Source organism: Symphalangus syndactylus, chromosome 15, assembly GCF_028878055.3.
Source record: "Symphalangus syndactylus isolate Jambi chromosome 15, NHGRI_mSymSyn1-v2.1_pri, whole genome shotgun sequence".
Lineage (NCBI taxonomy): Eukaryota > Metazoa > Chordata > Mammalia > Primates > Hylobatidae > Symphalangus > Symphalangus syndactylus.
This window is the reverse complement of record NC_072437.2, coordinates 15469922-15486670: the sequence shown is the minus strand read 5'-3', so window position 1 is coordinate 15486670 and position 16749 is coordinate 15469922.

Here is a 16749-nt window from a genome sequence, read left to right as displayed (position 1 = left end):
ACTTAAATCTTTGGTATTGTATCTTTAGGAAGTAATTCTCATGACTTTGATTAAAAAGTAATGTTTACTTAAAAATTAGATGTATCATTGCAGAATGACATTTGGTAAGTGAAGTTATTAAAACATTAAAATTTTAATGATCTCCATAATTTTATTATATAAAGTTTTAAAATACATATATCTTTGAAAATTAGAAGGCTCATATTCTGAGAGGGAAAAAATTGTTTCAAGAAGTGATGCTTGGAAATTTTCACCAAATTAGATATATTTATAAAACAAACATGAATAATTTCCATACACATGTCCCTATAGTTTTTGTGTCTACTTCTTACGTGGTCATAGGTGGATGACAGCACCTTACCAGTCTATAGATCATAGATTCAGTCACTCTGCTTGGGATGATTTTATAGCTCCCTTTCTAAAGAAGCTCATGTTAAGTAGGTTAAAGAACATGTTTAATAAAAATTCTTTGATGAACTCAGATGCTGTTTTATAGAAGCCTTCAGTTATTTCACTAATATTTAAGACAATGATTTTTTAGAACCATTTTAATCAAATGTTTAAAATGTTGAAGTCATGTGCTTAGGAAAGGAGATATTTTATGGAATTATTCATGTTGATCTTCTTTATCAAGAGACTATTCCATTGACCTCAGGCAATACAGCATGTCTTGTGATTGTTTTCTAGTAAAAGCTATAACAGAACACTCAGCCCTCAACTCTCACTGACCTTAATTAAGGTCAATGACACATGAGTGAGGTGGTTAACTGAAGCCAAGAATTCAGAAAATATCTTGCTAAATAAGAAGGTATTGTCTCAGTGAGAATTAGTGAGCATACAACAGGATCAACATGTGGACAATGATGTCGTTAGCTTTCTTTAGGAACTAAAGAAGGGATATTTTGTTCTGTGCTTAGTTTCTCTATGAAGACATAGTAGAACCACTGTGTTTTGTTTCAATGTAAGATATGTATTGTCTATGGTTGTTTTTCTGTTTAATGAGCTCATAAAATTTTGAGCAATACATTTTGTTTTTGTGATCCTCTCCTTTGAACTACAGGAGATTTAGTACCACTATTTTGTTAGGGAAGCCCAAAAGACTAACATAAGTTTTGGTACTGAAAGGTGGGGTGTGGCTATTCTTAAAAATGTGAAAGTGGCTTTGGAACTGAGTAATGGGCAGAGGCTGGAAGTGTTTTAAGGCTCATGCTGGAAAAAGCCATGGTCGCCATGAAGGAACAGTAGATAGAAGCATGGATGTGCAGCACTGTTCACTATAGCAAAGACATGGAACCAACTCAAATGCCCATCAATGATAGACTGGATAAAGAAAATGTGGTATATATACACCATGGAATACTATGCAACCATACAAAGGAATGAGATCATGTCCTTTGCAGGTACGTGGATGAAGCTGGAAGCCATTATCCTCAGCAGAGTAGCACAAGAACAGCAGACCAAACACTGCATGTTATCACTCATAAGTAGGGGCTGAGTAATGAGAACACATGGATACAAGGAAGGGTACAACACACACTGGAGCCTTTTGGGGGGTGTTGGAGGTGAGGAGAGGAAGATTATCAGGACAAATGGCTGATGCATGCGAGGCTTAATACCTAGGCGATGGGTCGATAGGTGCAGCAAACCAGCGTGGCACACATTTACCTATGTAAGAAACCTGCACGTTCTGCACATGTATCCCAGAGCATAAAATAAAATTTTTAAAAAAATGGAATGTGAAAGGTCATTCTGGTGAGGTCTTAGACATAAATGAGGTTATAGGAAACAGGAGAAAAGGCAAATGTTGTTACAAAGTGGCAAAGACCTTGGCTAAATTGTGTTCTGCTACGTTGTGAAACGTAGAACTTGCAAATGGTAAAATTATATATTTAGCAGATGAGATTTCTAAGTAAGTTATTGGAAGTTTGTCTTAGCTCCTCCTTACTTCTTATAGTAAAATGCAAAGGAGAGAGGTGACTTGAAGAGGCAATTGTTAAGCATAAAGGAGCCAGAACTTGGACATTTGGAAAATCTTTAGGCAGGCATAGAGCAAAAAATTGGAAAGTTTGTTCAGAAGAGAACCCTAAGAGTGTAGCAAACAACTATCTGATGGCGAGACTCATGGCAGCCTGAGCAGACTAATATAGTTATAAACACATTTATGCACCTTATAATTTAACTTCTTATAATCACTTGGAATCCATGCTCTTCCATTTTCTCAATTGTGATGTTATCATTGCCTCTAGTATTTTTATCTTTGGAAATCTCCCCTTAATCCTTCAGTGGTGACTCAGATATCTCTAGTATGAAGGTTGTTATTAATGACAACGTTTATATTAATCAATAAACTAATTATTCATTCATTGATTCCTCAAGTGTATATTTCATCCTTTTATTGTCAGCCACTGAGATAGACATTTTACCTTCAGCCTTCACAGCAACCCATCAAGGTATTCTGTAGTTGTGAGAAGACACATAGCTATTCAGACATAGGAGACAATGATCTAATTCATGATCATTGGAAAATGAAAATTTCTCCTCTTTCTACTTATGAAGACAGATGAAGGAAGAAGAAAAGTAAGGCTGACACTTCTATGTTTCAGCCAGTGCTTCTGTCTGCTCTGTGTGAAACTTGTGGATATTTATTAATGCAAAGCCAGGCCCGAGTGGAATGTCAAATTTTCTGCCTAATAAAATGCAGGGAATGCAGGTTCTTGGAAGGATCTAAAGGGAAATAACTTAGGAGAATGAAAATCTGGGAATATTTTTTTTTTGAGGGGAGTTTGGGGAAGGACTCAAATATCACAGTGAGTAGGAGTCTGGAACCTACAAAAAAAAAATGCCACGAGTGGGGAATTATCATAGTAAATGAAGGACTTGCAATGAGAGAGATGTATACTTTTCAATTTTGAGTTGTTTGTGTTGCTGTCATTTTAAACCCTTGAATCACTTCAAACACTGTATGAATGGTTTATCGGGAGACAGAGGAATAAGAACTTTTTCCTTTTGAAAGTTAATACAAAGCAGAAAATGGAGAAAAGGGTTGTCTGTCATCTTGGCTCCATGTGACATTTTCATGAAGACAGGTGATATACTATATCAGAATCAGGGCATTGGAACCAGAAGTGACCGTTGCATGTGGAAGCTTTGGGAGTACAGCAGTTTGTTAAGGCTGAGGTAGCAAAGTACCACAGAATAGGGGATGCAAACAACAGGAATTTATTGTCTCAGAGTTCTGGAGGCTACAGAAGTCCAAGACCAAGGTGTTGGCAGGGTGAGTTCCTTCCAAGGACTGAGAGAGAAAGATCAGTTCCGGGCCTCTTTCCCTGAATCGCAGATGGCTATCTTCTCCCTGTGTTTTCCATTAACCTCCCCTCTCTATGTGTCTGTGTGCAAATATGCTCTTCTACTGGGACATAAGTCCCATTGGATTAGGGGCCCAGCCATAATGACCTCGCTTTAACTTAATTATCTCTTTAAAAAGTTCTGTTTTAAAATAAGGTTGCATCTTGAGGTACCGGGGATTAGGATTTCAGCATGTAAACTGTGCAGGTACCCAACTCAGCTTATAATAGAGATTTACAAAAATCTTAGGATTGCTTTTCCTGTAGGAGATCAGAGAAAAATATTGATCCAATGTCTAGTCGCAAAAGATAAAGTGGCTTCCACACATACCTTGTTGCACAATCATTTTAAAGATTTACAAAATGACATTTAGTAAAATTAATTATAAATGACCTAAGACTCACAGCTTATAACCTAAGACTGTACATAAACTAAGTTTATACATAAACTAAGACTTAGCTTTGACACAAGATTAGGCAAAGTCTAATGCCTAACTTTGTCTAATCTTGAGGCAAATCTAAAATTCAAACCCAGGTCTCCGATTCCAAAACTCTTGCACTGTCAAATCTGTCATTCTTCCTCTAAGTCATATTCATAAAGAAATATCCAATGTATGCATTTTAATATGTTTAAGCAACATTTACAACCATTAGTAGAAGCTAATATATCCTCCAGTTACTTAAAGTTTTTGAATCAAGACCAAATTATAATAAGAAGCAATTTCATCCTGAATAATTTCTAGCAATAGTTTTGATCTCATAAAAAGTAAAGAGATTTTACAAAAAAGGGAGTACTCTGTGAATAGATACATGTTTTTAATTTTTATTCATTGCTAAAAGTATGATAGCACTTTTAATGTATGGCTTAAGACACATTTTAAAAATTTCAAAAAAGCAATGTTCTTATTATGTTCATTTTAATCTTAGCACTGACATTTATTATTGAAATTTTATAACAAAACTTAGTCATGATAATATGAAGAGAACTGGTACATTTCCAAATCACATTTATTCTCTCGTAGCATTGTAAAGTTCTGTTAGCTCAATTACAAATAACAGAAGATCCTGTTTTAAGTCATGGATTAAATTTATAATCCATTAAGAGAAAAATGAATGTAAATAAAGTAATATCAGGAACTTTATTTTCAGGGAATTTACTGCTTAAACAACAATTCTTATACTGAGTTACCTGGAATTCTAGTTCTAGTAAACTTTAAGATCTGAAGACTTTAAGAGATTCTGTGTTCACTTATGCTTGGGAAATAAATGAATAGAATTAAAAGGGTTTCTTTACTGTAGTACTTATCAGAGGCCAAATTAAGTCACATGTTAAAAGTCTCCAAAGGGGTAATATGATATAGCACATGTTGCAAATAGATACAGCTATAAAACTCATAGAGTGAGGGTCATGCTATAGGGAGAATATTTTTTTAGAATACTCTTTCAAAAATGATTCCAAACACATCACAAAGTAGTTTCAGAATCAATTCACTTCAAGAAGTGTTTATTAAGGGCTATTTGCATTCAAAATATCAGGTTGGTGTCCAAAGTTTTAGTTTGAGAATAGGGTAGAAGTATTATGCATACAAACATAAATAAGATGGTGTATTGTTAGAGATTTATTGGTGTTTGAAGGTGTTTAAAAGTTTGAGAAAAGGGCAGAATTATTATGCATATAAACTTAAATAAGATAGCTTATCAATAGAGGTTTATTCCCCAGTGGATTCATTTACTCCTGTACATAACATTATTAAGCAACATTTATGAGCAGTTAAATGTCTTATATCTGCTATACTCATAGTATAGTACATTGAAAATTATTGTTCACAATGATTGTCTTCAATCAAGGAAGAATCATAATAGAGAGATAAAACTGTTTCCTGTGCAGTTTTAACATTAAATGAACATTATTTCATGCTATTTGTTTTGTTTTCATTAAAGGAATAGAAAAAGCCAGCTAAAATGTTTATTGTTTACTAACCTATAATTGCATGCATTCATAGAAAGAATGTGATATGCAAACATTTATTCATAGAAAATATTAAAAGAAAAATATATATGTAGATTATGATGTGTTAATTCAAATATTTAATAATGTTGAGCACAAATTTTCTGCATATTTTGGGGACATCATAGCTTACTGCAGAAACTTCATTTTAGAGTTATCAAATAAAATACTGATAGGTAATTTGCTCCAAAAAATGTTCTCAGGACAGCCTAATAACAAATTTTGCGTAGCATTTAGCTAATGAAGCATTAACTCTTTTCCATTGGTTTGCATTATTTTGAAAGTCAGAAGTATTTATGAACATTTATAAGGATGCCTTTTACATCTAGAAATTGATGTAGTAATGTAGTCATTATAATTAGAGCTGTGCTTTAACTTGGCGAAAGGAAGAGGAACTAAAATATAGGAAATCAAACCCGAAAGTCACAAAGCAGCCACACAGAGCAAAAAGCAGTGGCCAGTAAACTCTTCAAGCAAGAGCATTCACTCAAGAAATGAAACAAATGGTTTTTACCATGACTGAAAAGACTTCAGGAGGCACCTTGATACCCCAGCAAAGATCAAGGGTTTGAGATCCAGACAGCTTGGGTTGGTGTCCTTTGTCTACAAACCACTACATTTATGGACTTGGTCAAGTCATTTCATTTGTCTAAGTATAAAGGTCCTCATCTGAAAAGTGAGAGAAATCATCTTTACTCTGTAGGGTTGGACAGATAAGCAAGGACTAATGTGTGCTTGGCACTCAGTGCAGAGACCAGTACACTGGACTCTGCACTAGTATGCCTACCATGGTATCTCTAAAAATGAGCCAACTTTTGGTTCAGAATTAAAATATTATGCATTTTCCTACAAAAGAGGCAGTTTTTATTGCCAATAAAATAGTTTTAAATATCCCAAAAGAAGGTTGGAGAGAAGCATTTTCCCCCTAAAAGTTAGAATGAGTTTTTACCTCTAAATCAGAATAGAGATTACTTAAACTTACTGGGAAATTGTCTACATATTTCCTACTTTAAATTTCACTTTGTATGTGCTATTTCCTATACATGTGGACATTGTCTCTATATTTTCGTTGTTCGCAGAGGTTATCCATTGTCCTGGCTACCCATTGTCCTGTTTGTAGTTAACAGAACTAAAACTTTGTAAAGGGGGAATAAATCCTGTTCTCTACACAAGCAATCCAAAAACTGAATGCCTGGATGTAAAATATGTGTACTGTAAATATGCTCTATTGGTTAGTGACAGAGCCAGATGAGATCTAGCCAAGATTTGTATTAAGTAGCTTCATTAATTCATGCATTCCTTGGAAAGCAGTATAGACAGCAAACCAAGCGTCAATTAAAGTCTACTCAAGCCACCTGAAACGATCTGTCAGTCTGGGATCACCTCTTCATTTCTGTGCATTTCTCAAGCCATGTAAGCCGCTTGTGAAAATCTCGTGTGATTGACAACTATGAACTGTCAAAGATATTAATGAGTATACTATCACGCAGCTGCCAACAGACCCTGTGTAAAAGAGAGATGGAAAACACAGTTTTGCATCTACTAATTAGAGGGCATATTTTGTTTTAAAACTATCTTTGGCTAAGAGCATGTAAAGTATTTTAAACTAGCAAGGCATGGGAGGTGAGTCCATTCTTCATATCATGCCAATACGTGATATGCAATTTAGCAGTAAACATCCTAGGAAACTCTGCCCTTTATAAACCCACAAAAATTTAAAGTTCACACAGTCAGTTCAGTTTGAAAATATATCTATTATTCAAAAGTTTCAAGTAGAACACAGTTTTTTTTCATATCTACAAATATCAGGGCAAATATGCATTTGGTGCCTGAATTGCTTGAATAAAATACTTACTATTTTCTATTTTTCTGTGAGTACATAGGCATGGATTTAGAAGGTCATCTCGGACATCACATTTTTACATACCTGCGCACACACGCACACACTATTGTCTGAATCAGTTTTCAACAATTCTGTTGAGAAAACAACCACGGGCATGGAGCCCCTGTAATATATATTTGAACGAAGCTCATGAGAAGTAAGGATTTGGGTCTTACTCCTATGGGAGATATAAAGAGAACAGTACACTGACAGCATCCTTGTACTTAGCAGAGTGGATAAAAATGTGCATAAATTTACAACGAAACTATTTTCAGTTTGCACTGTAATATTTTCTCAGATTATTTATTTTTATTGCACTATGTATTAGACTTACAATAGGGTTCTGTGACCAAGACGAGGTAATGGACAATGTCTGAGGAAATGGATAATGAGGATGAAGGTAACACACAGGTGCACTCATGCAATTGAACCATTTATTAAGTTTATTAGCTTTTTTATTGCATTCAACCATACAAAAGCTACATTGAAATGAGGGAAAAGTTCTAGTGCAAGCCAAAAGCAAAGAAATGCAATGTTAAGGATGCACTTTTATTTTTGAATTGCCCCATTGGAGAGTATATATAGACATAAAACACAAATTTTATTTCTCCAAAATGAAAGAGGGGACTGGGAAATTGAATGAAATTACCTACACAAAAGATGAAGTATATTTCTGGAATTGTACAAAACTGAGCTACAGCATATTTCATTTTAAAATAAATAATGTGATCTACTTATGCTTGATGTGTGAGATCTATTACAAGGAACCCTATTTTATGTATTTTATTAATTTCAAACAAAGTGTCAGGAATAATTTTCTAAATGGCCTTCTGGCATAAGTCAGGGTTCTGCAATGTACCACAAACGCCAAAATGACAGAAAAGGTGATTTTGAATGGCAGGGCCGGGGTGGCCTTAGGCAAAATATTGAAAAAAGGTGGATATCATTGTCCTCCCTCAAGCAACCCCATTAGCACAACGCTTCTCCGTTCACGAAGCTGCCTGACCTCAACCCCAGGCCCTCATCCCAGATTCCAGGCAAGCCTCTGTAAAACTTCAGAAGTTCTTGAACCACTACAGGTTGAACTGAAGGCTTTTATTAGCAAGAAGGTGCCCACATCTCAAATCTTCCTCACCTAAGGGCACCTTCCGGATGCCCATTTCAAATCCTGACCTGAGTATTGAACCCTTTACCTAAGTCTGAATAAATGAAAAATAAGCATGGTATCTTTAAAAATGAGCCAACTCTTGGTTCAGAATTAAAATACAATGCATTTTCCTAAGGTTCTGTTTCAAGTACTGTGGTCCGAGCATGGCCCAATGGACAAATTGAAAAGTCAGTCCCCTCCTCTGGGAGGAACTATAGAGTGAGTTCTACACAGAAGCTGTTCTATGAATTCAGTCTCTTTAAGTTCTGTGATCGTCTCTGGGAGAAGTTACATTGAGCTCCTCCTCATGTCAATCTGCAATTGAGTTCAGGTCCTCAATAACGGTATCATGCTATTTACAACTACTGTGGGTTCTTGATACATTTTTTTCATGTAATTTTTTCAGTTTTTTTCTGTTTTTCTTTTTTCCTGTAATGATCAGTTGCATGTAAACATCATTTAGTACATATATAATATACACAAATTCACCTTGACATAATTGTTTTTATATGAGGGACCTTTTCTGTGTACTTGTAGCTGATCCTGTGCCTTGGAAAACCAGCTCGTCCATGTCTACGGTTTCACCAATCGCCTCTTCTAATTCTTAAAATGCAAGAGGCATCCCTCACACAAATTTTATTCTTTATTTCTAAACATCTATCTTTCCCACATGAATATGAAAGAAAGTTCTCTTTTCTTACTTTTTTAACATTTGTCTTTTTTTCTGTAGAATATTGTTTTTATTGTCTTTGCTTTCTTAATTTTGAGTAGACAAAGGGTGAAAAATAACCAACTGTTTGTTACAGACCCTAGCTAGGTGGCTGGCTGAGTTAAAGACCCCTGACTTTAAGAATTGAGGTACAAAGTTTGTGATCAGTGAAAAGGGACAAATTTCCATTTCTATAGTCGTGCATTCTTTAATGTTTCATAGTAAACATAAAATGAAAAGCCGAAAATGCAAGGCTTTTGTGGGTGGTTTCACAGTGGTTTGCTAATTGCAGTTTGAAAACTGGCACTCTTGACAGGTCAGGACCAGTTTAGAGGTCTATATGGGATTGCGAAAACAAATTTCATTCCCCTTTAATCAGGACACAGTTGTCAGTTAGGTTCAGTAAGGGTCTGGCCAATCGGGTCACTCACAGTCTCTCAATCATCACAGAATTAGTTGGTTAGGATGGCTACTGTGAAACGTGGTTTCCTGTTATCTCCTAGGCAGTGCTGCTCACTGATGCTAGAAAGGCACGGCAAGAAAAAAAAATTTAGTGAAAAAGAATCTAATACCAAATTGTTGAACCTAAAATATCTTATAACATTTAAATTCTTTTCCTGATTTCTGAAAAAAAAAATAAGCATTGCAAGTGCTTGAAAAAAATTTAAAAAAAATAGAGAAAATGCATCAATTTCACCTGTTATTCTACTTCCGTTGATGACTATTGTTATCAGCGCATTGTATATCTTCCAGTTTATATAAATAGAAACATACTAATCTATTATTTATATTATAAATATTTATCTTTCATAAAATTGGAAAAATAGTGCATACTGTTTTATCATTTTTTTTTTTTTTTTTTTTTTTTTTAACTGAGTCTCTCTCTGACACCCAGGCTGGAGTGCAATGACGCAATCTTGGTTCACTACAACCTCTGCCTCCCAGGTTCAAGCGATTCTCCTGCTTTAGCCTCCTATGTAGCTGGGACTACAGGAGCCTGCCACCACGCCCAGCTAACTTTTGTATTTTTAGTAGAGACAGGGTTTTGCAATGTTGGCCAGGCTGGTCTCAAAACTCCTGACCTCAATTGATCTGCCTGCCTTGGCCTCCCAAAGTGCTGGGATTACAGGCATGAGCCACCATGCCCAGCTTTGTTTTGTCATCTATTTTAGTTTATCTATATACTTTAGACGTTTCAACATATGTTTAAATACTCAGCAAGAAGACTTTTAATGGCTACACGATGTCCCAGATCATGGGTTCATAAACTAAAGCCTATGAGCCTACCCAGCCTGCCACCTGTTTTAGTAAGGCCTATAGAGTGAGAGTGATTCTTAGAGATGAATATTTGCAATTGATTTGATGATAAGGAACACTAAATTTGGACCTTAATTGAAGAAGATGCTATCCCACAAAAAACAAACAAACAACAACAAAAACACTCCATTCTTTTCATTGATAGACCTGTGGTATTAACAGTAAGAATTCCAACGCCGTTCCCAGTTTTGGATTATTCCATCAAACACTATTGTAGGTACTACTGGCAAGGAACTTTGCAAATAGAATTAAAGATACTAAGCTGACCTTAAGACAGAGACATTACCACTGGGTTATTCAAGTGGTGCAGATGTCATCATGAGAGCTTTTCAAAGCAGAGGAGTCATTTATACACAGGCATGGAAGAGGAGATGGGAAATGAGCAGAAGGGGAGGACAGAGAGATTTGAAAGCATGAGAGGGACTCAGCTTCCATTGCTGACTTTGAGGATGGAGGAAGAGGCGTCTGAGTCTTTAAAAGCTAAAATGACCCCAGGCTGGCCTGCAGCTGGCAGGAGAATGTGGACTTCAGTCCTACAATTGCATTGAAGTAAATCCTATCAAAAGCCATAATGACATGAAAGCAAATTCCCCACTAGAGGTTCAGGAAGGGAACACAGCCATGCTGACCCTTTGAGGTCTTGATGTCTGCCTTGTAAAACCTAGTGCAAAGAAATAGCTGAGAAACATGGTACCCTCTGGACCTACATGATGGTAAAAACTTAAACAGGTATTGTTATAAGGCATTAATTCAAGGTAACTTCTTACAGCAGCAATAGCAAACTAATACAAAACCCATATTATTTCAAAAAATGCTCGATTATTATTATATTTTCAATTTTATTAAATATATGTGCAAAATTTCTTTCTATTTTGTTATATAATAGAACTGTCTACAGAACTGATTATATTTTCCTCTTGACACACAAAGCCTAAACGATTTGTTATCTGGTTCTTTATAGAAAAAGTTTGCCAACGCTTGCTCTAGGCTATATTTTTACAACAATACATGTAATGGTTCTGTTATTCCTAAAACATTGATTTCCCAGTCTTCCATGTCTCATTCTAGCTTGTTGCACTTGGATTTCTCTTATGACAGAAACATAGAAATTCCCATGAAGCCAAACTAGGTGATGTCTCAGGGACACACTGACTCATAAAAATAATCTACCATTTTGGGGCCATTGTTGCTGTTTTGTGAAACACGTAGGCTTAACAAGATTACCAAGATAAGGCATATTATTAGGTTAACTAGCATTACCTTCAAAGTTGAGATGATCTATGGGTAACTGGTTGGGTTAACACCAATGACAGCTTTCCTAGTTACATAGTCTCAGATCAGCTCTTCAGTCAGACATTGTGGACAGTTTAAGGTGGCTAAGTGTAATCATATAACTTTGGGGAAAATGTATCTTAGGTAAGAATTTATTCTGCTTTTTAAAATGATAGAGCAATTCATATGACGTATAGCTGAGTATTTTAATTAATATAGATTTGAGACAGTAAAAACAGTTGAATCAAAATCAAAGATGAGTAACTAAAAATACAAAAGAAACAGCAAGTAAAGGAAAAACTCAAGAAATATTAAATTTTAAATCTGTTTAGCCAATTAGAAAAATATCAGTTACACATACAAGTTGAAAAATCTAATCTTTAGAATTATGTGTTCATAATTTTTCAAGTATCTTATCATATGATTGAATGTATGTTCTTGCTATCAAAGAAACATGACACGACTTTGGGAAACTTTTAATTAATTTGCTAAGTTAACAAATAGGCAAACACATACATTGTCAGAGGAAATAACGAAGGTTTTCAGTGCAGAAATGCAGCTGGTGACATGCCCATGCACTCAGACACTTAATATAGCATAAAAAATTCACTGTTTGTAAAACAGTGTTGCACTATACATCAATAACCACAAAAATGTCCATAATAACAATGACTCAGTTATATCGCATTTAAGAAATATTCATACATTATTTTGTAGAAATCAGTCAAAGAGAATAGTCGGTAAATGTTGATATCAGCATTATCTCTGACTGAAGATAGCCAGATACCTAGGCTGAAGGATGAAGTGTTCCTTATACAAATTTTGGCTAAATAACACGTTGTGTGTTGAAATTATATTGGCTCAGATATGAAATCATCTTAATCGAACATTCTTTAGATCCAACAATGAATCTAAAATCTTAACAAAATTTAATAGTAATACAATTTTATCATTATAATTTCACTTCTAAAATTTTTAGAAACTTCTTGAATAATCAACACTGTTGGCCATTAATTTCTTCTTGAATTCAATATATTACATTTTTTTCATTAATGTTGATGCTCACTGTTAGTCAAGGTCAATGGTAAAGAAAAATTAGGGCTGGTTGAGTGAGCTAATACTTTTTCTACTACCTACATTTTACTTTTACAGATTTTTTTATATGTAGACTAAAGATAATTTATTATGGATTTTATTATTTTATTTTGCAGTTTTTCATTGTTGTAAATTTTCAGATATCAAATACTGTTTATTGACCAACCCACAATGTGACAATTACACAAAAGTTGTTTTTTCATGACTCACACGCTAAATGGAATTTAATAAATAAAAATTCAGTTCTTAAAATTTTTCAGTGTAATATTATAAATGTTACTACCCCAAATAATTTTACAATAATAAAAATTATGATAGCAACTAAGGTCTATCAAGCTAATTTGTATTGTAATTTAATTTTTTTGCAAACACTTCTTGCCTCAAAAATTCCTAGACTTATCTAACATATCTTCACAACTTTCATATTACCTGCCAATCTTTACCTCTTTATTTAATTAGTTGAAATCCTTAAAATTTGTTTGTGTGTATAAAATTAACAGCTTTCACAATAAGCACTAATTGCTGCAACATTTTAAACTTGCAAAAATAATTACACATTTAAACTGCTAAGCTGAAAGTCTTTCAACTTATAAAGCCCATTAGGAGGTATTCACTCCAAGCCAGTAGAACCTTTACCTCTATTGATGTAACTGTGTTGCTGTTAACACTAAATCTAGTGGGATACCTTAGTCTTACCACGGACATTGAGAGCCTCACTGGATATGATGGTGCCGGAGAGGACAAAGCAGCAGGTATTTGGCAACTGGACTTTCCCAGGCTGAAGTTAAGGAGAGGCTGGCCAGCGGTCAGCACATGAAGGCGGATGTCGAAATCTCTAGCACTCTCAGGGCACCAGAAACCACAGCTTCCTATTTTAAATAAAAATAAGGTTACTCACAGCACTTACAGAAGAGATGTGACCAGTCTCGGAAGAGACTTGTCTTGGAAAACAACCAAGTTAACTCCAAAGTTGAGGTAAGATAACAATTCCAATGACTGCCATGGAGCAGGAACAGTCCTTTTCCATGTGACACCAAATCCTCAATGAATTACACATATCTCACTGTCATCCCTGATTTTGCATAACTAGCTTAAAGTCCAAAGCCCAAAGACATAGTGATTAATTAGGTCTCAGAGTTGAAAGAACAAGGCTCTTACACTTGGTCCTTTCAACTCCTAGAATCTTCTAGAAATTGTCCTAGAATACTTCCTAAAGTGACCAAAAGGAAATTTCCTACAGGGATATTGGGAAACTCTTAATAACTATTAGATTATTCTATGATCCATTTGTTTTGTTGTTGTTCTATCTAACCTGCTGCAGATAGGGCAATCAATAAAAAGACCGAATTTCTGCCATGATGGAATTAACACTGGAGTGAAGGATAAAATCAATAAACTTAGATATACATTATAATATCCCATATAGATAAATGACAGGAAGAATAATGAAGCACAATATGGAGATTAAAAATATGGGATGCAAAGTCAGTTTAGACAAAGTGGTCCTGAAGTTCTCACTGTTATGGCGAACCAGGAGCAGAGACCTCGGTGAGGAGAGAAGTTCGGCCGCTAGGTGGCTGGAGGAAGAGCATGCTGGGCACAGGAAATGGCAGGTGCAGAGGTAGGGTGCTTGACGCGGTTGAAGAATAACAAGGAGCCTCTGTGACTGAGGCACAATAAGCAAAAGGGAAATGCATTGGAGGTAGAGTCAGAACTCACATCACTTAGGGGCTGGGGCCAGGGAAAGAACGTTGGGTTTTATTCTAAAAGCAGCAGGAAACAATTGTAAGTTTTTCAGTTAGAAAAGATATGATCTTACTTTCCCAGGAATTGCATGTGGTAAGGCATTATGATTCCAACTATAACTTCCCATGGAACAACTTCAGAGACAACACGAATGTCAAAAAGCAGAAATAGTCATGCAAATTTGTGGCAGAGAAACATAAGTAGAAATTATATGGCAATTAAAGGAGAATTAAAGGACATGGAATTATATAGAAAACTGTGTAATATTGAAAGATCAAATGGTAAGTAAAATATATATGTATTAGGATAAGGTACAAAATTAGGGTAGTTAGTTAAAAATACTATGATTATATGTGATTAAAATTATTTAACGGTGTTTGTTGCTTTTTCAATATTATTAATGCCTATAAATCTTTGCTAACTCAAATTCTCCCAACCAGTGTATATGGTGCACACAGATGTATTGAGAAGACCTAAGGCCAAGCTGCCCTATTTCCAATCTCTTCACCTCCCATTTTCATAGATTGTCCCATTACCAGCCAAACTCACTTCTTCTGTTTAACTGTTCTTACTAAGTATATCCCTACTTCTAGCCTGCCAAATAGAAATTATCCTCAGGCTTCTTGTCTTCGTTATATGATCAACTAACTCCAACTCATCTTTCTGCAACATAATTTTGTAATCCTTATAATAACTTTTGGCATGGTAAATGGGACCTTCACTGTGCTGAAACAATTTAGAAGTATACCACATAAATTAGAAACAATGTATAGTGTGCATGGTTTGTCAATACACATCTATAACTGTATAAGCTAATCTGATTAGTTGTGAATGCAGTGATTATATTTAAAATAAAATTTTAATTGGATGAGTAGCCTCATCTGAGCTCTATGGATATTTCAGTGGAAGTCAGAAATGGAAACTGACCTAAACTGGCATGGTACCTTAGGTTATGGTGATCTTCAGTAAAATAATTAGCTAGCTTAGTGTTTATGGGCCAATAAGCATTATGTTGATGTCATCATATGCCTTCAGAAAAGCAGAGATGAGCAAACTGGCATTATTATCAGACCTCCTGAGGGGAATCCTACCTTTGTAATGCATTGCCTTCGTGACTATAGGCAAGTTACGTAACCACTCTCAAGCGTTAGTTTCCTTGCCTGAAAAATATAGATAATAATGTTCTTTAGCTCATAAGGTACGAAGATAAACACATACTACATGAAATATAATTAGCTTATCTCCTAATTCAGGATGGAATTTTTGTTTGTTTAATACCACTATCATCACAACCGTAACTACAAACAAAGCCACCATCATCACACAACCAACTTTTCAACCCCCGTCCCCTCCCTTCTCAGTGAAGTTTAATATACAATTTATAAGTGTAAGCCCTAAGTCCCACTGGGTTCAAATCCCAGCTCTGCCACCCACCAACTGTCAATCTTTTCTTTCATTTAGTCGCCTATTAAATTGAAAATAATGCCTACATTATAGCATCACTGGTAAGATGCAAAAGGGTGATACAATGTGCTTAGAACAGTGTCTTAAACAAAATAAGAAAATGTTAGCTTTTACTCACTCTAATAATTTCCTTCTTTGCACAGGTAAAATTTCAGATTTTGCATTTCTACATGTGTCTGTTTTTATAAACTTTATGTATCATGATCATTGCATATTTTCTGCAATTTAATGTGGTTACTAATAATCTGAAACTTTCTAAAGAAAATTAAGAAGAGCTAAAAAAAAGTTATTATTCTTTCCCTAAAATTTAAAGAAAATAGCAGCACCTGAAGTTGTTTTAAGCTATTTGACTTAAGAAAAAACCAGAAACTGGTAACATATACTTATTGGGAAAAATTGCTAAAAATTGTCAAATGATATGAACATTTTTCTACTTATAGGAAACTGTATAAGTTATATTAGGGGAAAGTGAGTTTCAGCTCTTAAGGATTTTTGACAACTAAGCTGTAAATAATATTTTACATACTGGGTTCTGTATGGATTGTCTAGATAAATGTCTGGCCTACTGTCATCTATGGGACTTTCCTGTCCATCTCGACTTTTTCAAGTATAAACCATACCTTAGAAAAGGCTGTACACAGCAACCCTTGGGAATGGGGCAGACCTGTGAATTTACTGGTGGCAGTGAGGGAACAGTTGTCTGCATGTCTGCTGACCAGAAGACTGTTGATTTAATTACAGCACACAGCAGAGCCAACTTTTTAA